General features: G+C 39.0%; 1 protein-coding gene across 10 annotated transcripts in view; it reads left to right on the top strand.

Annotated features, from left to right (window-relative positions):
- Positions 1-27,548, top strand: part of Pcdh15 (protocadherin related 15) — a 1,435,070-nt gene that overhangs the window by 632,429 nt on the left and 775,093 nt on the right. The window lies entirely within an intron of this gene.

The raw sequence follows: 27,548 nt of genomic DNA, 5'->3' as shown, positions 1-27,548 counted from the left end.
CCCATTCCTGTCTACCTGTTTGGATCCAGCTCTCTCTCTCTCTCTCTCTCTCTCTCTCTCTCTCTCTCTCTCTCTCTCTCTCTCTCTCTCTCTCTCTCACACACACACACACACACACACACACACACACACACACACACACACACACAGAAGAACAGTGGGGATAGGGAGGGTGTGGGGGAGTGAAAGAGAGGGGGGGATGGGAGGGAGAGAGGGAGGGGGAAGAAATCTAGGTCTTCTTAAGGTGTGTTTTACAGGAAAATAAAATATCTTTCCTCACAAGCTGTAACTCTTAGTTATTTCTTGTGGTTACATAGAATGTGGGTCCAAATGCTTCAGGTTGCATCCAGATTCGAGAAACAAATGCACCAAGACCTTAAAGGGAGAATAGTGGTCGGTTAGATCTGTGTTCCTTGGTGTAGCTCTTTCGAGCTTTTATGACCAAGCAAATAAGGATATTTAATGCCTCACCATACGTTTAGTGAGAACATTTTTAAAAGATACAGCCTGGCATTAATAAAATCTTACATTTTTCTTGATAGTACATTCGAAAACCCTGATTCATTGTTTACTTGAAAATTTTACCTCAAATAAGCAGTTTGAAAGCCAAATTATATTTGCCTGATGTGACATATATATTTAGGAAGCTTCACTATGGTTTCAGATCCATGAATTCTTTTGGTTGGTTGCCCTGATCTTATTTCAAATTTTGTTATTACCATTTTATATTATGCTGATATATTTACTGTTTGGCATGTAGGTTGGATATAGTTAGCTTTAATGAAACTGACTACACTTTTATCACACTATCTTGATGACCAGAATAATTTCCAGCAATAAGCAAAGGCTGATTGAAAGTGCCTAGGGATCAGGTCTGGAGATTAATTCACTCGTTCAGCCATCAAACAGATATCAGGTTTCTAATGAGGAAAGAAGTGCTTTGTCTAGGTTCCATAGATAGGGATGTTAATCATGTGAAGTCTTTAGAAAGAAATCCCAACTCTATCTGAAAGTATCAGGTGGTGTTCTCTCAGTCACTGCATCAAAGTCTTCATTTGAATGCTGTAAGGACTCACTGAGAAGTCTTCAAGTGCTGTGAAGATGAACATTCATATCTCACAAGTATATATATATGAGATGACAAGAAAAGGGTCAGGGTTAGAGGGTCTGTGGTTGTATAGAGAATGCATTGTATGGTGAACATGAACTGAGCGAGTGTGAATATGATAACGTGGTTCCTGATCTGGTATGTTTTTAGTGTAATATGGAGAAGGTCCATAGTAACATTATTTAAATCTAGTAGGTAGACAATGAACATTTCAAACTTGTTAAGAAATATAGATGTTTTCATATTCTCAGCACAAATATCCAAAAAATATTGATTAGGTGATAAATATATTAATTTATCTGACTGAATCTTTTTACATTGTAATCATGGAACCAAACATGTTTTACCCCGTATATCAATACAACCATCATTTATTAATGGGTGCCAGGAACTGAATTCAGCTCCTATGGAAGAACAGTGCATGCTCTTAAGTCCCTGAGTCATCTCTCCAGCCCCCAATTTACTTTTTTTTTTATTTAGGAGTGTGCCTATGTCTGTCTCTGTGTGTTTATATGTGTGTGCTTGTATTAGTATGTACCACATGTATGTGGATATCTGAGGAGGCCAGAAGAGGGAATCCAATCCCTGGCAGGTACACTTATAGGTGGTTGTGTTCCACCTGACCAGAATTCTGGTCCTCAAACCCAAGTCATTTCCAAATGTAGCATGGGTTCATAATGACTGAGCTATCTCTCCAGCCCCGATTCAATCTCTTGTTGACTGTATATTTACAATTTAACAATCGCTGTGAGAGTGGATTTAGATACCTGCATTCACATTTAAATCCATGCTAATACATTGTATAGCTAAAAATTTTCCTGGTCCCACACGGCTCTTGCGGTCCTGCGGTTCTGCAGCCACTCAGACCCAAATGAACACACAGAGGCTTATATTATTTTTAAACTATGGCCATGGCAGGCTTCTTGTTAGCTAGTTCTTATATCTCAAATTAACCCATTTCTATAAATCTATACCTTGCTATGTGGTTTGTGGCTTACCAGTACCTTTACATCTTGCTTCTCTTGGTGGCACCTCCTCTCTCTGTCTGTCTCCTTCCCCTCTCTCTAGTTAGAATGTCCCTCATAACTTATTCTGCCTCACTATTGGTCAAACAGCTTTATTTATCAAACAATCAGAGCAACATATATTCACAGCATACAGAAAGACATTCCCATTAACATTGGAATCCATAAACAAGTGGCAATTCATATAAAAAACTGAGGGAGCGCCAAAGAAAGCAAACAAAATGTCCTGGGTTGATGGATGGAACCCTCTGGAAATTTCCACTGAAATTCAGTCAGAAGATATAAGACTTCCCTGAGTAACTTGGGGATAATAAAGAGATTGTGGTGGTATGCTTTGGCAGCAGCATGTGGTAGAGTTTGATCACATGCTAGACACATGGCAGATTTATAAACATTGAAAGTAAACTTCTTTGTTATGACCTTAGGGATTCAGAGAAAGAAAACTGAATAGACCCTTAAAAGCTTTTTCAAAACTCTAAATCATGTACCCTGTGTTGCTTTGTATGAGCCCCAAACTTTCAAAGTCTAATTATTATTTGTTTGTTTGTTTTCTGAGACAAAAACAACCCATGTTAGGTTTACCTAATTTAAAATGCATGGCTGGAGTAACCTTCCACTGCACAAAATGAGGTAGAACTGTAAGACTTCATGCCACACCTGCAGTTCCCTGGCTTATTTTCCAGTGACATGAAAAATTGCGACTAGGGAACACAGTAGAATAGTCATATATGCTTCATGATCAGAAAAGACTACATAGAGGGAAAAGCTTCCTGCAAGCAATTGCCTGGGCCTCTCTATGCTTAGATTAATTGAACATAAAAGGCAACTACTGCACAGTTGTGCTGTGATCTCAGGGGAGTCCAGAAGAGCCATGACAGGACCCTGCTGTCATCAGCTTTTATGCTCACTAAACTGCTATGAGTCCATTTCCCAAGCTATGAACTGTGCTTACAGAAGGATGTTTAGCAGAAACCTGCCTGGGTTGATGTTGAGAGCCGTTCACTACCACGCAGTCCTGAGAACACAGTCCTGGGACAGAAGCAAAATAGAAGTGGGTACTTCTGTGTGTTTGCATATCTCCTGCCATTTTGAAAAATGCATTAAAATGCTATTCAATATTTTTTTCCTTTTCTTTTTTGTTCTGTTTTTTGGTGGTAAGGGGTTCTAGAGATCAAACCCGGGGTGTGCGAACATGCACACACACACACACACACACACACACACACACACACACACACACACACACACATACACGGTGAAGGGGAGTGTAAGGCAGACAAACAGACAAAATTCCCGGAAGTGGATGAGGACCCAAGGCTAATATATCTGTCTGTCTGAGCTACAATGTCCATTTGTCAATGGGGTTCTTTCCCTTTCTCCTTCTAAAACTGATTGCCTTGGACTGTTGTAGGGGGCTGGACAGTATAGACGAAGAAAGGGAAGTTAACTGCTTCCTGCTGTAGGACTTCCACCCTCTCCGACTGCTCCCTTCAGTCTTTGTTTTGGAGAGAGAGAGAGAACTAGGAAGCTGGCCATCTTAAAGGGTTAAGTGAACCGCGCATTTATCTACCTAGAGACTGGCTTCCCTGTCTGCTTTTCTCCTAGTCACTCACTACTCTCTTATCTTGGCTAGTGGATTATTTTGGGCTTTCTTAGTTGTGACTAAAGCAAGTTAATCCTAGCTCTGGATGTGTGAATCTCCCTAATCCCTCAGGAGATACTACCGCAAAGTGGAGTAGAGGATTAAAGCCAGTAATTCAAAGAATATTGAAGAGTACTTAACCATGCCAAAAAGAAAAAAGAAAAAGAAAAGGAATAAAAAAAATGTGAATAACAGAAAGAACTGATGTGGACATTTTTAGGGAGGAACACTCTTGTCCGATATACTCATATTTAATTGTTGCTTACTTCATTTAAAATGGCTAAGACACATTGGAAAAGGTTGCAAAATACTTTTAAAAAGTTCTTTGCTCGATTATAAAATGCTTACTGTTTTCCTTGTTTACTTTTGACTGTTGGAAGTGAGGTGATGACATACACCATAGCCCAGGCTGGCCTGGAACTCACTTTGTAGCCCAGGATAACTATAACTTCAAGTACTGTTCTGCCTCAGCCTTCCTTAGTAACATGATCTACCCATCAACTTGGACTCTGTCTTCTGTTTCTCTTCTTTACTTTTGCTTGTTGAGTTTCTATAATTCAGTTTATTCTTGAGATGAGGAATTGTTCATAGTCAAGAGTATCCAATTAGCTTAAATTTAAGCTAGTGGAAATAACTTTTTCACTCTTACAAATGACTTTCAATTCACATCCCCTCAGTTCTCAAAACTCAAGCATCAATAGTGGCAATAAATGCCTCTTAACCATCAAATATTAAATTAATTTCAGCTTATAATTTGATTCTTTGTATGAGACAAGGTACAGGGAATTTCTCTCTTATAATCCTGGTGAGAGTATCTATAATTTTTGCCTTATGGTATACCAGTATTTATTTTATTTACTTTCATTTTTCTCCAGAAATTTTCATCTGACTCTCTAAATCAGTGGTTTTAAACTTTCCTAGTGTTGTGACTCTTTAATTCGGTTATTAATGTTGTGGTGAACCCCCCCAACCATAAAATTACTTTTGTTGCTACTTCATAGCTGTAATTTTGCTATTGTTATGAAATTGTAATGTAAATATCTGTATTCTCTGATGGTCTAGGCAATCCCTGTGAAAGGGTCCTGCACCCTCAAAGGGTTCATGACCCACAGGTTGAGAACCACTGCTCTAAATCATTCTACCTGCAGAGACCATATTTTCTTGATCTAAGTGTCTCCAGCATTCTTCCTACAATGTTTTAATATATTCTTCTTGGGCTCCACATATTTGTGAAGTGTCCACTAAATTTTTCCCCCCTCTTGGAGGATTCAACATTCTCAATCTTTCAAATCTGTTCAAGTTTTTGTTTGTTTGTTTAATGATTATTTTGACTGTTATTATTCATTACAAATTTGTTTTTTTTTGTTTTTAATATATTTTAAATTGAAACACAATTATACTACTTTCTCCCTCCATTTTCTCTTCCATCCTCATCTAGCTACCCTCCACGGAACCCCTCTCATGGCCCCATTAACAAGTTGATAGCCTCCTTTTTGTTATATTTGTTTTGTGTGTGTGCAGGAGTGCATATGTGTGTGCACATGCATATGCACAAACCTATATAAATAGAACCTGCCCAGTCCATTTCTGTTGTTTGTGTGTATATGATTTCAGGGCTAATCACTCCGCATTTGAACTCCAGTAAGGGAGTGCATTCTTGTATTTTATCACATATGTATTAACATGGTGCCTCAATAGTGTAACAGGTAGAAGAGTAAGTGAATTAATGTCAGGTAGCTTTAGCTATAAGAGTGTATTTTACCCCCAATTTCTTTAAACACTGCGAAATACCAATTGCCTATAAATTTCATATTTTAGTAGTCTTCAGTGTCCCAAGTCACATATTACAACATGGTGTTTACAAGAAGAGAGAAAATATGTAAAGCAGCATTTAAGTATGTAAGTTTATTTTAATCTTATATAATAGAAAAATAGTTTGTAATGTCAGTAGGGAAAATGTTCAAATCTAATTTTTTTTTTTTTGCCTTCAAAGTTTTTGAAAGGGTTCATCCAGACAAGCCTAACTTTAATCAATATGCTCCTTTCAGCCTTAACAACAGTTTTAGAGGAAAGATTGATAGCGGAAGTGGAAGATCTTTGCTCCTCAAAGCCTGAGTGTGATTATCTAACTGAATGGGAGTTGACAAGCAAAGATCATCCAGGTGCTTTATGGTAGAGATTTGCCCTTGAGCAAGTTCTTCCGTTTGGCACACAGAGCTCCTGCAACTATCCCAGTATGAATACCCCCTGTTTGTGCATCTGGGAGGTTCAGCACATCTCCCTCTGCTGAGGCATGCCTGCTGAGTGAGACTTCTCATAGCCGTTTTTCCTCCCAGAAAAACAGATGGTTTCTGAGCACCAGAGAACTCTGCACACATGAGATACATTTAGGTGTAGATGTAGTCCCTGACCATCTTATAAACTCACCTTCAGGATTTCTTCTAGCAGCAGGTAATACTGCCAGCAAAGCACATCCTCTCATGTCATCATGAAGCTGGACAGTGTCTTACAGTGTCTTTTCTTTTCTTTCTTTCTTTTTTTTTTTTTGAGACAGGGTTTCTCTGTGTAATTTTTGGTGCCTGTCCTGGATCTTGCTCTGTGGACCAGGCTGGCCTCAAACTCACAGAGATCTGCCTGCTTCTACCTTCTGAGTGCTGAGATTAAAGGCATGTGCCACCACGGCCTGGCAACAGAGTGTTTACTTACAATGGCAAAGTAAGAGGAGGAGAAAGAAATACCCAGAGAAATTTGCATTGTGTCATTCTCTGGGAAGATATGAGTCAATGATCTGGACATGTATGCTTACAAGTGAACTGCATTGAATGAATTTTTCACAGTCACACATGGTGCGTAGTAAGATGGGGGAGTGGGTTTCCAGCTGTGAGATGATTGCCCCAGTATCCTTTCCTATGCTCTCCTTTTGTTTTATAAATACGGTGCTGTACTGACAGCAAAACTTATGGGAAAATATTAATGAAGATGAGAAATGTTTTTAAAATCTCCATATAAATATGTGCCATGTAACATGGAATATTATTCAGGTGTAAAGGAGAGGAAAGGGATGGACTTGGAAAGTATAGCATTAGGTGAGGTTACCTAGACTCAGAAAGGAATGTTGGACCTCATGTGGATCCTAACCTATAATGTATACTATACATTATATTAAAACAGATCTGTAAGTGCGGGTAGAGTGTAACACTAAACCATGAGAAAGGATGTAAAGCCATTTTTTTTTGTTTTTTGTTTTTGTTTTTGTTTGTTTTTTGGGTTTCTTTTTAGTTTCAACTCTGTCATAGTTTTCTATTTTCCTTCTCATGTTGGGTAAGTAAATAAAACATTGCCAATAATGGAAGTGTAAAAATGTAAACAATGCTCCATGACTTCAGTATGGCCATTGTAACTATTTAGAAGTTTTGGGAGGGGACATGCATTGAGTGGCTTCTTTAAACAGCTATGTGATACTTTTATTTGTGACTTAATTATATAAAAGATATATATATATATATATATATATATATATATATATATATCTTAGTAAATTCTGTTACTACTTACTTTTATTATGTGAATAATATCACAAGTCATAGATATTAGTAACATTCAATTTTAAAACAAGAGGAAAATAAATTTAGAGTTTTTTCATCAAATAATGTGAAATAAAAGCCACTTGTAAGAATGAAAAAATTGTTTCCACTTGTTAAGTTTAAGGTAATTGGACACATTTGACTATGAACAAGCTTTGTAAGTTAAAGACCCAAAATATGAACAATGGAAAAAAGATGCACTAATTGATTTTTTTGCATAGAGTATTTGTAGACATGACATGTCTTTACTGTATCAGTGATCATGAATTTTTAAAATGCAATATTAGGGACCCTGCAGGTTTAAAAAGGGATGCATCCAATCCAGACATCAGCAAGTATTTATTTAGCTCCTGCAGGTTCTTGTCAGTGTCCCTAGATAGTACTCCAAAATTATTCATGTTCCGAGAAAGATCAGAGTGCCAGTTATTCTGAATTTGCAAAAAATAAAAATAAATAGTAGAAGAAAATGCCCCCAAATTGAATTCTTAAGGAAACAGTATACACATTGTCACTTCTTATAGTTTATGGGGTCATGGAACTTGGGACATTATAAGCTGGACTTCTGTGTCTGACTGTGTTACTGTCAGACATGGAGTTAGGGGAAGGCTGTGACAATGTAGTCTTATTCAGGTATGACTTTTGTATACTTTAAATATGAGAATGTGAAGTTGATGTCATCGCCTAACTTGGGGCATCGTCACCTATGGCAGTGGTCAGACAGCTGAGGGGTCCATGTAGGCTTGTTAAAGATGGATTTTTTATTTTGAGTATGTGTGCATCTCTGTGTGTGTGTGTGCGTGTGTGTGATCTGTGCAGGCCAAAATAGGGTGTCAGAGCTCCTAGAGGTTGTAAGATGACTAGTGTGATGGAATCTGAACTCTGGCCCCCCACACAAACTCTGGCCCTCTAAACACCCAGTCATTTCTCGAGTGCAGCCATTCAGATATCTAAGTCAGCATCTCTATAGAACCGGATAGAGGGTCCTTAGCCTTGTATTGCCATGTATCAGCAATGAAAATGTGGTTTCCATGATAGCTTGAGTAACAAACCAGCACAGATTCAAAGGAAGACTATCACACCTGCCTTGTAAGATCAAGGAATGGCAGAGTCTTTCTAAAAGGAGCACACAGGATGGGCAGTATTGATGTGGTTATTTGTAAAAAGCAGGACGAAATTTGCCTCAAATGATACTCATTACATAGTGTAATGAGTAGACTCTAGGAAGAACCCTTTTGATTTTCTTTTTAATAAAGAATTTTCCCTTAAAAGTCTTCCACTGTAAATGGATACCTGTCACATTATGAAATTAATCTCAGTATTAACCAATGACTGTGTATGGATAGATCAATGATACTTCGAGTTGTTATTTTTTTCTGTTGCTGTGATAAAGTACCATTGCCTAAAGTGACTTGTGAACTAGTTGGTTTTGGCTTACAGTTCACGAGTGATAAATGCTCATCATGGTGGCAGGGAGTAGAAAGCTACTCACATCTTGGACTGCAAGCATGAGCAAAGAATACAAACTAGACATGGCAGGAGTCTTTTAACTCTCAAAGGCTACCTCAGTTGATACACTTCTTCCAACAAGCCTGTAAAACCTAAACCTCCACCAAGTGGGGACCAAGTTGTTCAAATACATGAGCCTAGAGGAATATTCTCATTCAAACCCACCCAACTCTTAACAAAAATAGTCTAGATCCCAGGTAGACAGTCAAACGGAGACATGAAGAAGAGAAAAATAGAAAATTGGAAGGAAAGCAATAGACTGGAATGAGCCAAGTCTTAGAGTTGTTGTTGCAGACTGGATTTAAATAAAGAAAAGAAGGGAATATTATCCTTCCCCTAATCCAATTCAGTATCCTGTGCAGCGAGTGGATATATACTAATCCAGGACAAGACATATGTGGATTTGTAGTTGGAGATCATAGTAGAAACAATGGACAGGACACTTCCGTGTCAGGGACTAAGATGGTGGTATCATATTAGTCTTATATCTTCCATTTGCTCTCAGTGATTTTAACATTAGCATGAATGCAAATGGGAGCTGGGCAGAACACCGCAGTGATGGAGTACAGGGGCCTCATGGTTTCCCCATCGGACAAGTGTACTTGTCACTGCAATATGGTTTCTGTGGCAATGTTTTCAGTGAGCTTATCACACATTTGTCCTCCCAGAACTATTTCACTGGAGATTTTACCAGTAGAATCATCTCAATGATAAAGATCCAGGACACAGTGTAGCAGTGACAGACAGGTCACCAGTTTATTTTCCCTTTCTTGTTGAAGATGAACTCATTAGAATTTTCTCTACACAGATGTAATTCATAGAGATGATTCAGAAAGTAGATTTTAGATATTTTAGACAGGAACCAACAGATTCTCTTTCTCAGCCTTTCTGTAACTGTGTGAGCCTAGAAATGTAACATAGCATCATTAAATCCCAATTTACTCATACATAAAATGGGATAAACTTTAAAAGATTTGTGGCAAGCACACTGAGAAGGATGTTATTGTGGCTTCTAATATTACTTCCAAAGGAATGAATCACCCATAGGTTCTCACAAGAAAGTGTTGTAGATTATTAAACTCCTAGGTTGGTTTTTTAGGACGTTCCTTTTAATATATTACATACAGGTAATAGGATTTTGTTTATTACGTTGCATTTTAAGGAGTAGAGTATAGCTGTGCTTGAGACCAGTTCCAAGACTGGCATCAACATTAACTTAATTTTAGGTAGGCAAAGAATACACCTCCTGAGATATAGAAGTGTCCTCCAGTGAGAGTGTGCCCAAAGACATGGGAGTGTCCTCCAGTGAGGGTGTACAACAGTTCATGAAGTAAGAGGTAAGTGTCAGTCTGAGCTGGCTCTCAACTATTCCATGCTTGCATTTTTCCATTTGGTTGTTGAGTGAGACCACAGAGGGTTGTCATCACTAAAGCCTCATCTGTACTCATGCAAGAAACAGCTCTGGACCACAGTTACATAGTTGCAATTCAATTTCTTTCCACAGCATTGTGACTGCAGCAAAATTGAAATGGGATATTCTGTTGGTGTGGTATTTAAATTTACATAACATTCATGAAATGCATTTTTAATTCACTTGTCTTTTGTTTATTATTCAAATAGAAGTAAATCAAATTTGTGCTGAAAACACCATTTTTATATGCACAAAGAACAGGGAATTAAAAAAAAAGCACTGCTGATTTTTTTTCATTTCTCTTTACAACAGTGATTCTTAATATGTGGGTTATGACCCTTTTGGGGGTCATGTATCAAATATCCTGTTTATCAGATACTTATAGGATTAATAAGTAGCAAGTTACCATTGTGAAGTAACAACAAAATAATTTTATGGTTGGGGATGACCATAACATGAGTAACTGTATTAGAAGGTCGTAGCATTAGGAATGTTGAGGACCACTGCTTTATAAGAATATCATGCCCACAAGAATGGCGGGATTTTGACACTGTCATTCATATTAGACTTCAAGATTATAAAATAGTTATTTCCTAAACATTAATGAACTGCCTTCAAATGCTCCTAACTTAATCATTGTTGCATTCTTCCTCCCTCAGAATTTTGCTGGTGCCCCATTATCAACTAGATTTCAGTTAGATGCATGTGTGGCAAGGTTATACATAGTCATGGGCTCTGAGAGAAAGAAATCTTAGCTCTTGTGTCCATTTAGAATTCCATAAATGTATACATTAGCTTTTTGCTATAAATCAGCCTCATTCTTGGGTAACATTGATGAAAACACAGCCTCCGACCTCTAGATTCAGTTAGAGACAAGACAAAGTGTTTACCACATAGTGATATATGTTAAGACAAAAGCAGTAATCGGTCTATTTGTACTCAGGAGGAAGATTTTACTAAGATTTGGTAATGAAGAAGTGATCACAAAGTTAGCTCTGTTGAGATATAGAAAATTCAAAGAAATGGGGGAAAATCTATTGTCTTGAAGTCAGGGGAAGTCAAAAGAGAATATGTGCCCATGGCTTTATAGAGAATGGTGTGAATGTGCTATAACTGATATATAGAACAGAAGGAAGCCACTGAGTCTATCTATCCCCTGAAGAAAATGGTAACCAAGTCAGAAAGGGTCCTTTGTGCTACACTACGGTGCTGTGGTAGTATGAATGTAATACAGCACTGCAAGGTGTGGATTTGTTGAAATGGGTGCTATCTTGTTGGAAGAAATATGTCACTGTGGGGTCAGGCTTGAGGCTTCCTATGCTCAAGATACCCAGTGTTTCAGTCAGCTTCCCATTTCTTGCAAGATGTAAGACTCTCACCTCCAGCACTATGTCTGCCTCCATGCCTCCATGATCCCAACAATGATGATAATGGACTGAACCTCTGAAACTGTTAAGTGAGCCCCCTCAATTAAATGTATTTGATTATAAGTGTTGCCATGGTCATGGTGTCTCTTCAGAGCAATAGGAACAATAACTAAGACCTGCATTAGAATGTAGGTATTGTAAGAAAATTAACTTTTAAGAAAACAGATCCATCATCTTCAAAATGGAAATGATATATATTAAATTATTATTTTGAGAATGAGGTAATAAAGTCATATAGAGTATCTATTGTATAATGATTGCAAGTTAGACACACATATGTACCTTGTCTCTGGGTTGATATGTGTGTACACTTTACAACAGGATAAACAGGTCTACATCAGGTTTAAGATGTCTAATAATCACTGAATAAGTCCATGTGGAGACCCACTCCTTACTAGTTTTGCATTTATGGTCCTATAGAGAAACTCATCACTGAATGTAACAAATATAGCAGTAGGGGACAGATGGCATAATGCTATGATAATGAACACAGGCTACTTATTTTAGGATCTTATGGTATTTGAAAGTTCAGGGACATATATTTGTCCTTAGTAGATGTGTACAGGGCTATGAGTAGAAAGGCATAGTATGCACATGTAGGTTTGGATGTGAATAGAAGTGATTTATGATCTGTTTGCAGGGCTGGTAGTAGGCAGAAAGTTTTAGTATGTGTGTGCAGGGTTATGTGAATAAATGGGATTAGTGGCATATGCAAAGATGACTGATTAGAAGAGTTTAGTGTGTACATGTAGGGTCAGCTATAAGGTTTAATACACCTGTGCAAGGTGGGCTGTGAGGAGAAATATCTCCACAGTGGAAATATTAGCACATGATCAAGATGTAAGTCTGTGGTGACCATGACAGGATGTGTTTCTTGAATATCATATTCACTGATTAACATGCACCTTTTCCAAGAGGAGAGAAGACTGGATTTAATCTGAAAGAAAAAGAGTAAAGCCAGGTAAACCTGATTACTAAAGATCAGGTGAAGAACAGAGTATTTTGGAGGATTTCAGAAAACATTCACAGATTCTAAATGGGGGTGTGAGCCAATCAAAATGCTTTTCAAATGTCACTCTGATTGTGACATGCAGATAAGAGGCAGGGATGAATGTTAAGGCTTGATTCTCTAGTCCTGAAAAACGATGATTGTGATACACAGTGGAGTGAGGGGAGGTGAAGAATAGGAATGGATATGAGATAAGATCAGGAGCTTTGATTAAGACCCTTGGTGTATATTTGATTGAAAATGGGGTAGAAGAGTGTTAAGAATCCAGAGTAGCTTCACCGCTACTCACAGAAATAGGGAACGTGCTGGAATTTTTAGTAGAAGAAATAGCACCAATTAGTATATAGCTCTTTCACATGGAAATCACTGGTCCACCTGACATCAGAGGAAAAATGTGTAGAGTATTGCAAACTGATTTTAAGTTTCTGGTCAAATAAACACAGTTTGTGAAAAACACCTTTTTCTCTAAGTTACTAAGAAGGAACAGCCAGCAGCCAAAGGGGAAAGTAGGAGAAATGGTCTGTGACATTCCAGGAGAACAGTTTCCAATGAGAAAGGCAACAAAGGCCCTGAAAAAATGCTGAGAAGAAAAGAAAGATTGAAGATTGAGGCATCTATGAGCAACTGTGAAATGGTTTGGGACAGAATTTATGCTTAAGGGTCATGACAGCAAATAGGAAAGAAGGAGAATTCTTGAAAGGAGTTTGAGCTCAAAGAGTGAAGGAGAGTGTCTTAGTGTTGGTTTTCTATTGCTTTGAAGAAAAACACGACCATGCCATTTGTTATAAAGAAAAATGTTTAATTGAGACTGACTTACATTTCAGCAGATTAGTCCAATATCATCATGGTGGGAAGCATGGTGGCATGCAGGCAGACATGGTGCTGGAGAAGGAGCTGAAAGTTCTACATCTCAATCCACAGGCAACAGGAAGTGAACTGCACACTAGATATAACTTGAGCATATGAGACCTCAAAGCCCACCTCCAACAAGGCCACACCTCCTAATAGTGCCAATTTCTAGGGGCCAAGCATTCAAACACATGAGTGTAGTTGGTTTTTTTCATACACTTTACTCTTTTGGCTCTTTGGTGGGGCCACCACCCAGATCCCAACTAAATACACATGGAGTCTTATTCATTCTTATAAATGCTCTACCTTAGCTTAGCTTATTTCTAGTCACCTTTTCTTAACTTAAATTATCCTGACAATCTTTCACCTCTGGGCTTTTACCTCTCTCTATTTCTGTATATCTTTTCTTTCCTTCTTACTTTATGTCTGCTTGTGTGGCTGGGTGGCAGGCCCTTGAAGTCTTATCCTTCTTCTTTTTCTTCTTCCTCCAACCTCTTCTCCCAGATCTCTCCTCTTATTTATTCTCTCTGTTGCCAGCCCTGCCCATCCTTTCTCCTGCTTTGCTATTGGCCATTCAGCTCTTTATTAGACCAAACAGTTTCTTTCTTTCTTTCTTTCTTTCTTTCTTTCTTTCTTTCTTTCTTTCTCTCTCTCTCTTTCTTTCATTTCTTTATTTCTTCATTCATTTTGATAGTGCTGAACTATAGCCTTTTGCATGCTAAGTTAGCACTCTATCCAGGACAATATCCCATTTCTATCCATTTTTTTTTCTGAGACAGGAAGTAACTAAATTGTTTATGTTAGCCTTGAACTTGATGAGCAGCTGGGATCATAGGTCTGTGCTAATAAGCCTATCATTTTATATTTTAGGATACAATTTTATTTGCTTTATTAAGCTGCTATTTGGAAAGAATGAGAAGATCTGAAAAATAGGCTTATGTTTATGGTATTGGATTGTGTGAAATGTGTCATCAATATTCTCATAACATATCATCCTGTGTTGTTTATTTAATACCTTGATGAATTCTGAATTGGGAAGATCCGCTAAATCTTAGAAGAGGACTTACAGTTAAGCTTCCTTAGCAGCTGGGAGTTTTTGACATGTATTTTAAAATGCCAGGAAGGACTTGAAGTAAAGTTTAAGACAATTGGGAAAAAGCAAACAAACAAACAACAAAAAACCCAAATCTATGTCTTAGTCATTGTGCTCTTGCTATGAAGAGACACCATAACCATGGAAACACTTAGAAAAGAAAGCATTTAGTTGAGGATTGCTTGCAATTTTAGAGGTTTAGTCCATTATTGTCATGGCAGAAAGACATGGTGCTGGAGATGTTGACCAGATCTGCAAGCAGCAGGAAGAGAAAGACTTTGGGCCACACTTGGGCTTCTGAAGCCCCCAGGACCACCTCCAGTGACACATTTGCTCCTTAAAGGCCATACCTACTCCAACCGGCCACACCTTCTAATCCTTTCAAATAGCTTCACTTCCTAATCATTCAAATAGATGAGCTTATGGGGACCATTCCTATTCACACCAGCACATTCCACTCCCTGGCCCCCACTGGCTTGTACCCACATCATAATGCAAAAATGAATTGAGTCCAACTTTAAAAGTCCACATAATCTCTGAGTCTCAACAAAGTTTGAAGTCTCTTCTGAGACTCAAGGCAATCTCTTAACTGTAATCCCTGTAAAGTCAAAATGGAAAAGCAGACTATATACTTCTAACATACAGTGTCACAGTATATACATTTTTACCATTCCAAAATGAAGGAAAGGGATCATTGTGAGGAAACACAGGACCAAAGTAAGACTGAAATCCAATAAGGCAAATTCTAAATTCTGTATCTCTATGTCTGATATCAAAGTGCTCTTCAGATCTCCAGCTTCTGTCAGCTTTATTGACTACAACATGCTGCTTTCTCTTGAGCTGGTTCCACACCTTATCTGCAGCTTTCCTTGGCAGGTATCCCATAATTCTGGTGTCTCCAACATCTTGAATTCTCTAAGGCAATCCAGGCTTCACCTTCACGGCTTCACACATGGCTTTTCTGGGATTCCATGTAGTCACACTATTAGGACGCTGCATCTGCATGACCACACACGCGCAATTCAGGAGTTAAGCAAAGGGTCTTGTGTCTTATGTCATCAGTGTGCGCTGGTGATTATGTACGCGTGGCAGTCACACAATCTGCACATGTGTGGCGTAGCTCTGTAAGCCTACCTGCGCCTTAAAGAGCTGTGACTCAGACCCCACCCACCCTCTCTCTCTGTTCTGTTCTCTCTCCCCCCCACACCATCTTTCTCTCTGCTCTCTGCACATGCGTCCCCCACAGACCTGGTTCTTCTGCCCCCACCCCACTTCCTCCTAATAAAGCTCTGATACTGGGTAGTCATGGCCATGCCTCATAACCTCTCCACAAGGTAACCAGCACCAGTAACCAGGGCCACTTATCATTCTTACATAGGACCCTGACATATGCCTAAGCTCAGCAGCTTTCTTTAGTCATAGAAGGAGATTCCAGGACCCCTTTCTCCTTTTCCTTGACTTTAAAGCTAGAACTACATGGCTGAAGCTGCCAAGTTCTACTGCTTGCTGGGCCTGGAACACAGCCTTCTTGTTTAATCACATCTTTACCAACTTTCTGATTTTGATGGTTTCCTTTAATGCTTAAGCTTTTCTGTAGTTCTTTTTTACATGTTGGAAGCTTAGCTGGGCAGGGTCTTGCCCTGAGGTCACCACTCCCTTTATTCCATCTATCCTCAGTCTTTTCTTTAAACTTTTTAATCTCCTTGAGCACTGAATTTAGCTTCATTACATTTCCTGGTGCTCTTTTTCTCCTCAAACTGTACATTTTTTTTTTTATTTTTTCTTGCTCAGTGTGCCCCTTTTCATTATAAATTTGCATGAGAGTAACCACTAGTAACCACATTACACAGTCAAGACTAGCCTGCCTTAAAAATCTCCTCCGCCAATACCATTAATCCAAAAACTCTTCTTTTTAGCCTCAGGCTTATTTTTTTTTTTTTTTTTTTTTTTGCACAAGGACAAAAAGTAGTCACATTCTTCACCAAAATATCACAATATCTCTAGGTTACTTACTAACATTTTTCTCTCCTGAAACTTCTTGAGCTGGACCATCATAATCTGCATTTCTCTGAGCACCACCTTCTTCTCTACTCCTACTAGTATAGTTCGATAAGCCCCACTTAAAGAATTCAACTGCTTTCCTAATCCAAAGTGCATATTTCTCCAAACAAAAGTATGGTCAGGCCTGTCACAGCAATACTACCCTAGTCCCTGGAACCAGCTTCTGTTCTATTGCTGTAGAGAGATGCCATGACCATGGCAACTCTTATAAAAGAAGACATTTAATTGGGGCTTGCTTATAGTTTCCAGAGATTTAGTGCATTATTGCCATGGGGGAGCATGGTAGCATGCAGGAAGACATGGTGCTAGAGTGGTTGAGAGTTCTGCATCCAAATACCAAATCCACAAGCAGTAGCAGCAGCAGCAAGAGAGAGAGAAAGAGAGAGAGAGAGAGAGAGAGAGAGAGAGAGAGAGAGAGAGAGAGAGAGACTGATTGATTGATTGATTCTGGGCTTGACTTGGGCTTCTGAGACCTCCAAGCTCACTACCCTCCCATGACATACTATATTTCCTCCAACAAAGCCGCACTTACTGATCCTTTCAAATAGTGCCACTCCCTAAGCATTTAAATATATGAGCCTATGGGAACCACCATTCAAACCACCATACCACACTACTCTGAATATTTCATTTTGAGAATTAGTGATAGCATCGATCTCTTGATCTTGTATGACCATCATGCTTAGATTCCTTACAATAAGACAATTGTCAGACTATCAGTAGGATTTCATAATGTCAGTCATTCTGCTGTCAATGAACTATTTGTGAATATGCACTTCATTACATTGGGAGATGTTAAAACAGAAGGATGGAGATCAACAAACTCAACTCAGAAGTGACGTATACTGTGATAGCAACTGAAGCCAAACACAGCATCAAACAAACCCTTGAAAACCTGCATGTGTCTTTTTTCAGAGGTTTTTCTCCATTAAATGCTTTTAATTTGAGTATATGAATATGCAACTAGAATGAGGTGACTGTGGATTATTTCCACATTCATTTCTTGGAGAGATTTTGCAGAACTTTGTGTTCATATATGCAATCTTGGAAATATTACAGAGCTTCAATGTGTTTCATAAGGCCCGTGTTTTAGCTGTTGTCCTTGTTGTTATTGTCTTTTGTATTAGTAAGATGCAGGTGAACAATAAAAATTGTAGAATAATCTTTTTTTTCTTTTTTTTTTGAGCCAGGGTTTCTTCCTGGAACTCACTCTGTAGTCCAGGCTGGCCTTGAACTCACAGAGATCTGCCTACCTCTGCCTCCCCAGTGTGAGTCTGCTTTTCTATACCTGTTGGCTTATTCTACAAAGCTATCTGGATTGGCTAGAACTATAATGCCAGCCTCATGTTTGAAAGAGGCTTTAAAGAAATGTCTAGAGCATACTTCCATCAGAAATCTTCACAGTATTTAACCTTGCTTCAGAGAATCACTAAATCCACCAGCATTTAATTGGATTGGCGATACAAATTTTATTAGAATTATAACTCTAAGTTGTACTATTTGTGCAAAAGATAGCTCTCATGCATATTCTAGGATGAGTTATTCCATAAAATACAAGTAATTGGAGACTAGATAGATGGCTCAGTATTTAAGAATGTTGTGCCCAGATTTCGACCCCCAGAGAGACCACTGAAGACGAGCATGCCAGAATGCAAAAGCAAGGTTTAATTCTGGATATATAAGCCTAGGCAGGGACTTTGTCCAATACATCCAATGCAGTGGAGGCTGGAGGAAGTGCCCGCCTGTCTGCAAGCTCAGTTTTTAAAGGCAAAAGCCACAAGGTTACATCATTTAGGGGTGCTAGTACGAGTACAATTCTGATTGGCTCGCTTCTAGGGGCTTTCTAGAAATCATGGCTTAACCTTACTTCTAAGGGAGTGGTTACCTGCCACCATTTCTCATTGGCTGCCCTCAGGTGGGGACATTTCTGTGGTCAGTTACCCTGGAAACCAGGGAGAGGATGTTCCATTGTCTTGCAGTCATTACCTTGTGACTACCTTGTGACTCTGTACTTTTACACTTCCTGGTTTCTGGAATCTGAACTGACTGGTTTTAGTAACTCATAGCCTGTACCTAAAAGGAGAAATCTTAGGCCTCAGCTTTAGGGTGAAAGCATTTTGGTCTCACAAAGAACACTGTCTACTCTTCCAGAGGACCAGTGTTCAGTTCCCAGGACCAACGTGGTGGCTCAGAACTGTCATAACACCATTACCATTGGTTCTAACATCCTCTTCTGCCTCTGAGACCACCAGGCAGGCAAATGGTACACATACATACATATTTGAGACCAAACACTCAAATACATAAAACAAAAATCACAAAACTTTGAAAAAAACAAAATACAAGGAATTAGACCATATCCTAAACTCTCTGGCTGACCCTGAATGATTGAATACAGTTGACTATATATGTGGTTTTTAAGGTGAAATGTAGAAGATAATAGGATTTCTGAGCATGCTGTGGTACACTGATAATCTCAGAACTGAGGAGTCTGAGGGAGGTGGTTCTCCATTAGCTTAAACCAGCCATGGCTACAAAGTGAGTTCCAGGCCACCTAGGATTATACATCTAGACTATGTCTCAGAAGAAAAGATAAAGTTGGGTTCAAAGCAATGATATATGAAACATTAACTGAGGTGTTAAAACTCTATTATATCTTATGACATTTCAGTATGACCTATGGTATAAATGTAGCTTTGTTCCTTCAGAAGGAGAAGCTTGAAGAACATAGAATAATTAACCTCTTAAATAATGACATGTACTGACACCATATTTTTAAATAGAGAAATATTAAGTATTATGTCTAGGCTGTTAAACCTCCACACCTCATAGATGAACCATCAAACCAGAAGTCATAATGCTGCACTCAATATTGAAGGGAGGCTGTGGACAGAAATCCTACTCCTCAGATATGAAAATTATGGAGCACACACAAACTGTAATGGGGTACAGAATCCTTCTCTGGTATGGCAGGGGAACAGTAAAATCAATGTTAATAAGATTAATACTTCTGAGACTTTGAGATTTATTATGCCCGAAAATTCCACATAGATCTTGTCACCAAGAGCCCTTAGGTTGGTAACGAAAGGGGCGCAGTTCTGCATTACTAATGCTTAAAGTTGGCGGGAGATATTTACGTGCTCCTGTGGGTGGGAAACATTTAGGAGTATATCATATAAGAAAACCTCCAACCAAACTATTGCTTTTCCATTGAGGATATATTACATATTTGATTTGATTGAAGCTTGGGGAGCTGCCTGATCTCGATAGAGAAGTTGTTATCATTTGCATTTTCACACATTGCAGATACCAATGATTAGTGGGTCACATTTTAACAACAACAAAGCAACTGGAAAGTTCACCTGAATTTTTTTTCTAAGTATTCAGAAGTTTTTTTTTTTTTTTTTTTGGTTTTTCGAGACAGGGTTTCTCTGTGTAGCTTTGCACCTTTCCTGGAACTCACTCTGTAGCCCAGGCTGGCCTCGAACTCACAGAGATCCGCCTGGCTCTGCCTCCCGAGTGCTGGGATTAAAGGCGTGCGCCACCACCGCCCGGCAGAAGTTTTAAAGTTGAAAAGCTAGAGAATTAACATTATGTATCTTCTTGTCCATCAAAATTCTCATGAGCTCACACGTGCATGCGTGTGTGTGTGTGTGTGTGTGTGTGTGTGTGTGTGTGTGTGTATGTGTATGTGTGTGTGTGTGTGTGTGTGAGAGAGAGAGAGAGAGAGAGAGAGAGAGAGAGAGAGAGAGAGAGAGAGAGAGAGAGAGAGTCTCCATATATAGACATAGCTTATGCTATCATGCTGGCCTCAAACTGACTGTATTTTCCAAGAGTCTGGCCTTAAAATGTTGATTCTCTCACCTCCTCTTTTCTAATGTTTGGGTCACAGGCAGGTTCCACCAGGCCTGAAACTTCCATCTTCCTCTTTTCTCATTCTGAGGCATATGTATTTTTTTAAATGTTCAGCAACTCTGGTCTGTCTAAATACTACATTCTCAGCCCTACAGCCTTGGCTTGACACTGAGTGTATAAACACTGAGTTGCCCCTTGACACTCGGTGTATAAACACTCGGCCTTGATTCTTTACACACTGTGTCCATGGACTCAGAAGTGGTAGTTTCAGAAAGAAATGAAATAGTAGTACAGTTTTTATAGAGCATACCGCTGGGGTCTGGGGAGATGGCTCACTCAGTAAAGGGCTTACTTTGGGAGTATGGGGACTTGAACTTGATCCCCAGACCACATGTTTATAAAAAATCCCACAAAAGCCAAGCACTGCGGTACATACTTGTAATCCCTGCATGGGGAGGCAGAAAAGGAAGATCGCTGGGATTCCCTGATCAGCCAGCCTAGCACAAATGACATGATTCCAAGCCAGTGAGAGACCCTTTTCTCAAAAGCAAACAAAAAGGGCTGCAGAGATGGCTCGGTTAAGAACACTTGCGGCTCTTTCAGAGGACCCAGCATTCATACTGTGCAGCTCAGCTCACAATCACCTGTAACTTCAGCGTCGGGGAATCCAGTGTCTTTTCTTGTCTCTACAGACACCTGTGTTTGTGTGCATACAGATAAACACACATACACATCATTTTTAAAAAGAATGTTTAAGACAAAACAACAACAACAAAAAAAAATGGATGGTGCCTGAGTACTCACAAGTACACATGTACACTCTCAACCTCAAGAACACAGACACACACAGGTACACACACAGAGACATAAAAACATATTTGCACACCATACACACACATATGCACACATACACACAAGCATTCCTTTGTACAGGAGGCTGAATTCTCAGTCTAATTTCATGTAAATTTCTGAGCTCAGCATTTCTTTCTAGGTTAGCATTTCCCATAACAATGGCAAACAATGCAATATTTGCATAATCTTAATATTTTTTTCTAGAACGATCTTTTGAACTTCTCTGGAGGTACAAATGTCCATTTTGTGAGTACTATACAGGAAAGAGAGAGGAAACCAGTGATGCTAATATATTGTAATTTCATTTTCTCTTGTACCTGCTAATTATTTTTGGTTTTAAAATTTAATGTATTTTTAAAATTTCATAGATGGGTAATGAATTTATATAATTTCTAACTCACTTTCTCCCCCTTCCAACTCCTTTGGTGCCCCCCAACTCCCTCTCAGTTCATAATTTCTCCTATAATTATTATTGTTACACATATACACACACACCCTACTGAGTCTATTTAGTGATGCCTGGTGTTGATATAGCCTTTGCTTCCTGGATTGAAATATTCCATCCTACAAGAAAGCTCCTTAAGACGGGAAATAAACAACACAAAACGAGCTTCAGGAAGTTCCTGAAACCAACCAGATCCACTAGGTGCCTCCCTCCAGAGGAATGAACATTAAAGACTATAGAGAGTCACCCTCAGACAAGACCAGCTGCCTGATAAAAGCAGAGAGAAACCCATCAGAAGCAGAGACCTAGAAGAAACAAAGACCAGCAGAGCTGCCGGAAGAGGCTCAGACCAACTGAGGCACCAACAAAGAACACTCTCCAACCTGTTCAACTGCCTGCAGGTTGTGCTGTATTCTCCAAGTTTACAGTGTTTGTGAGCTGTCATACATGATGGGTGAGCCTTGATGAGTCAAGTGCCTTTGAGTCATTTTTTTTGTTGTTGTTCCTTTAAGTAATGCTTCACCCATATTCCTGTAAGTAACCTCAATAAAACTCTTGGGTTCACAAAGCTGGACTTTGGTTATATATGCATTGGTCTATAGTTAGTTCCCCATCTTGAGTAGATGCTTGTTTTTCACACAACACGTATATGGACATGTGTTTAGAACTGATCCTATGGGATTTGTAATCTATTAGGTGGCTTGTCTCTGGAGAAAACTGATTCTTCCTCTCTTGGCATCTGTTGATTACTGGCAACTTTTATCTGTGGGTGGTGCCTCATGAAATCCCCAACCACACTGGCACATGGATCAGTAATGTCATTATGCAGGTCCTGTTTATACAGCATGCATATGCATATATATATATATATATATATATATATATATATATATATATATATATATATATATATATATACACACACACACACACACACACACACACACACACACATATATGCTAAGATTTCATGAGTGAAGCTTCCCTCTCCAATCTAGCAACAGACAACCTGATCCTCAGGCATGTGCAATTTTCTGCCCTAACTTCTATGATGTTCCCTGAGCCTTAGGTAGGTAGAAATACTGCCTTGTAGATGTACCTATTGGGGTTAAAGATTCCATGATCACATACTCTCTGTATGTTGGCCAGTTGTGGATCTCTGTCATGGTCACCAGGCACTATAAGAAGAAGATTCTTTGATGAGAGGTGAGAGTTACATTTAGCTGTGGTTATAAGGATTTGAGTATATAACCTGAGGTCACTCTAGAAGCAAGAACAATATAAAGGAACCATGTGGGCAGAGGGCAGAAGGAGCTCTAGTGAGAGATAGTGTGACACAGGTGTTATGAAGTGCACAAAGGAAAAAGTCAGTAGTCACCAACTTGAGCTGGGGAAAGGGTAGAAGGGTGACACAGAAGGAGATGGAGAAAGGAAACATAAATGACACTATATTATCCTTGAAAAAAACCATAGGGAAACATCTTCTTTCATAAGCTTAATTTGATATACATATATGCATACTTTAATTAAACTACATCATGTGATAATGTTCCCCAAGAGCCATAGACTACCTAACAAAACCCAAGTGCCAGACATGGGAAGCCTCCCTTCAAGTTGTTGGCCAGGGGTCCAAGAGAGTCCAAAAACTTTGGAGGCTATTACCATTGCCCTGTGTTGCTTCCCAGAACTTGAAGGCACGAGCTTATTGCTGAAAATACAACACATTTCAGACACAGGACTTAAAGGAATTGATCTGGAACTGACCAGGAAGGCTCCTCCCTGAGGACTAGCTCTTATCATATGCAAATACGCTCTGAAAGATGCCAACAGAGAAAAAGCAATCCATAGTCTTACTCAGCTGCAAAGACTATGAACCATGACAGTGGCCAGCCTGGCAAGATATCCCAATGGAGCGCTAAGGGAACTTTTAACCTGGGCTAACCAACAGTCATCTAATTGGTTGCAAGCCCTGATCCTGTGAGGAAGTACTTGCCTGATGCTGTAAAACTAGCCAAGCACCCAAAGCAAGAAAAAAGAACCTAGTGCTGACATTTTCCAGACCATCAGAATTCGTGTGTGAATTTAAGTGAAATCATAGTCAAGGGAGAATATGACTAACAAAGTATCACTGAGATTCAATGATGAATCTGAGGCTCACATGGAAGAATGAGGGGCCCCGGTTAGCTTACAGACAACATCCAGACCTTAAAATACACAGAAAGCACGCCCCAGTACAAATGATACCCTCTTTCAGGGCAATGATGATGGCAGCTTTTGCTGTTCGAACTCACTGCTGGCCTTGAACTCACAGATATCCTCCTGGCTCTGGCTCCCAAATGCTGGGATTAAAGGCGTGCGGCATCACCGCCCAGCAGATAGTGTCATTTTTTTCTGTCGATGCTGGTGTTGCTTCTCAATGGAGTCTCCATGTGTGTGCTCACAAATACATTCTTTAGGGCTGAATTAAAATAAAAGTGAGCTTCAGTACAGTTAAATATGCATATATTGTAAGATGTCTGTGCTTTTAGACTTCTAGCCGTTCCCGGTAGCCATAGTCTATGCTGTCACAGCAGTTTGAGTCCCTGGTAACTTGACCTTATTTTAAATATGGGACATAGTTATCTGTTCCCGTGGAAATTATAAAAACACTCTTAAATGGAGCATATAAATCAGCTGCAGAGCCTTTTGCTCCAGTGGGACAACAGGATAGAAGAGAAGTTGTTCCCTTATTTTGAAAATATATGAATAATCCTAGCAGTATATCAGCTATCCACTCTGCATTAAGAGTGAGGGATTGATACTGATAGTAAGAGCTAAAAGATGGGATGATCTAAGTTGTGAACTGATTTTACACAATGCAAGCAAATGCAGTGATTGCATTCACTCCCAGATTCTCCCCAAAGATGCTCATCTCTCTGCATCCAGTCTGCAACACTTTGTTATCTGGTCCATGATTTCTGTATCTGGTTCCGTATCTAGTCTTTCTGCTTCCATCTATGACTCTTTACCACTAATCTGTGATATTCTGTATTTGGTCCATGACTCTTTATCTGGTTCATTGCTTTCTGCATGTATTCAACTCTCTGAATCAGTTCATGATGCTCAACAATTGGTCAATGATTATCTCTGGTCTATGATTTTCTATAGCTGACCCATGACTCTCTATATCTAGCTCATGACTCTTCATCTGGTACCTGACTCGCTGCCTCTTTTCTATGACTCCCTGAATCCAGTTACTATTATCAACCTGTTCTGCCATTTGGGGGAGCTTACTGGGCTTGGATGTCAACCAGCTCTATACTCTTTGTCCGTGGGAAGTGGTTTGTGATTAGCTGGCACTAGTACTCTTGGATTTGGGGTAAATGATCTTTCTCTTCCTGAACACTCAAGTGTGCCTGCTTTTTCAGGAGAAAACAAAAGACAGACAAGAACAGAGACCAAATGCATTTGTTATAATCTTTCTTCAGTACTACTTTACTACATTCTACTTTTTGAAACAGTGGCTTGATGATCATTGAGACAAACCAAAATCAGCATAGATCAGAAAGTGAATAAGGTTAATTCAAATTTTTTTTTTTAAATCAGTACTAGTAATGTGGATTTAGTATAAAATGTTCTTAACTATTGTTTGCTGAGACCAGGGCCTGTAGAGGCCTTACTATAAAGTTCATATAAAATATAAACCATAATTTTGAAGATAGAGATATGTAGGTAATTTCAAAGTCATTTATCATGGTACTTCAGACGTCCCAATATAGCATACTTGAAAATAGTTATTATCAGGACTTCATATTTGGTATTGGAAAGCTAATTGGTATGTACTTACCTGGGGAATACTAGTTCTCCAACTCCCAGCATTTCTTAGTTGACTTGTAGTTGTTAGTATAGGGCTGAGACCTCATAGGCTTTCCATCATCCACTTTGGTATGTCTGTTGTTGTAAAGCTTATTTGGCAGTCCTGTTTGTAAGACTTCATGGGTGTAGCTTCTAGGCCATTAATTTTAAAGAGGTCAAGGAAGAAACTATGGTAGGGTTTGGAAGGAGGAAAAAGAAGAGAGATACTATATTATAATCTCTAAAAAACAAAATTGATTTTTTTAGAACCACCATTTATTATCATTAAATCTCTGACAAAGAAAAATGTAAATGGGTAGATTAATTATCTCCTCACATATGAAATAGATTTGTTTCTCTGTGAGCTCATTTTCAGTAAAGTACATGTATATAAATAAAACATGTAACAATAGGCTTTAAGCTCAAGGAATCTAAGAAGATATCTTGATACTCATCTTTAGGATTAAAAACAGGCAGAGAATACAAAATACAAAATGAGTTTGAAAGTCTTAGTCACTAATGAAAAAAGTTTCATGGTCTTTAGTTAATTATAAAATATGGGCAATTCCTAGTAGATCCTGCAGCATTCAGGATATTTGTATTTCAAATAGCCTGAGGTGCCCCTGAATTCTTTCTGACTTTTAGAAATATTCCTAAAGAGTCCAGGTTTTGAATATGTTGGCGAACTGATCAGAGTACTTATAATTGACTTGGGTTTATATCATCCTTTCTTTTCTAATAAAAGATACCTGTACATACAAAAATTCTTATAAAGCTTTCAAACTGATTGAAAAGCAAATATTCCTTGTTCGAATTTCATCAGTTTGCTTAAATTAATATTTATGCACCAGTAGGCACAATTTGCCATCTCCTTGAATATATTAACTATATTAGAAGGTAACCTAAAGTTGATGTCAAAATTCTAAGAGGGCACCTAAGGGCATATATAATCCATGTTCCATGGGGCACATCCAACGCAAAAACTGTAAAGTTACTTAAAACATCATGAGATATTTGGGTAATGAATTTTGGAAATACTGGCACTATTCACTGTGAACCTTGCACATGACAATATTATATTGCAATTTCAAAGTTAGACATGCTGATGTCCTGTGAGTTTCTTTCAGCATATTAAGGGAAGCACCCACAACTTTCTCATGATACAGCACGTAATGCAATATTAACCCTGTGATATTATAGATGATGCTGCAGTATGGGAGTAAGGTTTCTTGCTGGTTCACATAACTGCTCTGGTGGCCCTGAAGGGCTCTATTGTACCTATCAAGAGGAGGTACCTGTGGGTGAAGGACAGAGTTAGCTTCTAGCCCCCCAAAGTACCTTTTAGCTGCATCTTTAAATGTTAAATTTAAATGTCTCGGCCCTCAGTCAAATACTTACAATTCAGTTGTTTCCACCAAGCAGCTTGATATTGGTGTAATTATTAAGGCCACTCCACGTAGTTAAAAGGAGATTTATTTAATGGCGTAACTTACAAATTAAGGGATAGGTAGGTTGCGGGGTCTGGAGAAGGTGTATCACAGTCCAGCGGTGTTCTCTGGAGCTCTGCTTGGTCCACCTCCACTATCCAGGGTCTCGGAACAGAGAGAGAGCCGGCCAATCCAGATCTCGGGTCCCCAGGCGCCTCCCTTGGCCCTACCTTGTAGGCGTGACAGTTGCCGAAGTCTCAATGGGGGTTGGAACTTCCAGATCAAAGCTGGAATGGCTACCCACTACAAGTAATCTCATCATCATAGCTAAAATAAACTATTTTGTTAAGTCTGAATATTTTTATTCGTTGTGATCATGATGAAGTATCCCTAAGCCTGGCATGAAATAGCTTGATAGTA

Source organism: Peromyscus californicus, unplaced genomic scaffold (assembly GCF_007827085.1).
Source record: "Peromyscus californicus insignis strain IS unplaced genomic scaffold, ASM782708v3 Scaffold_19__1_contigs__length_69161282, whole genome shotgun sequence".
NCBI classification, from domain to species: domain Eukaryota; kingdom Metazoa; phylum Chordata; class Mammalia; order Rodentia; family Cricetidae; genus Peromyscus; species Peromyscus californicus.
This window is presented reverse-complemented; position numbering and strand designations above follow the sequence as displayed.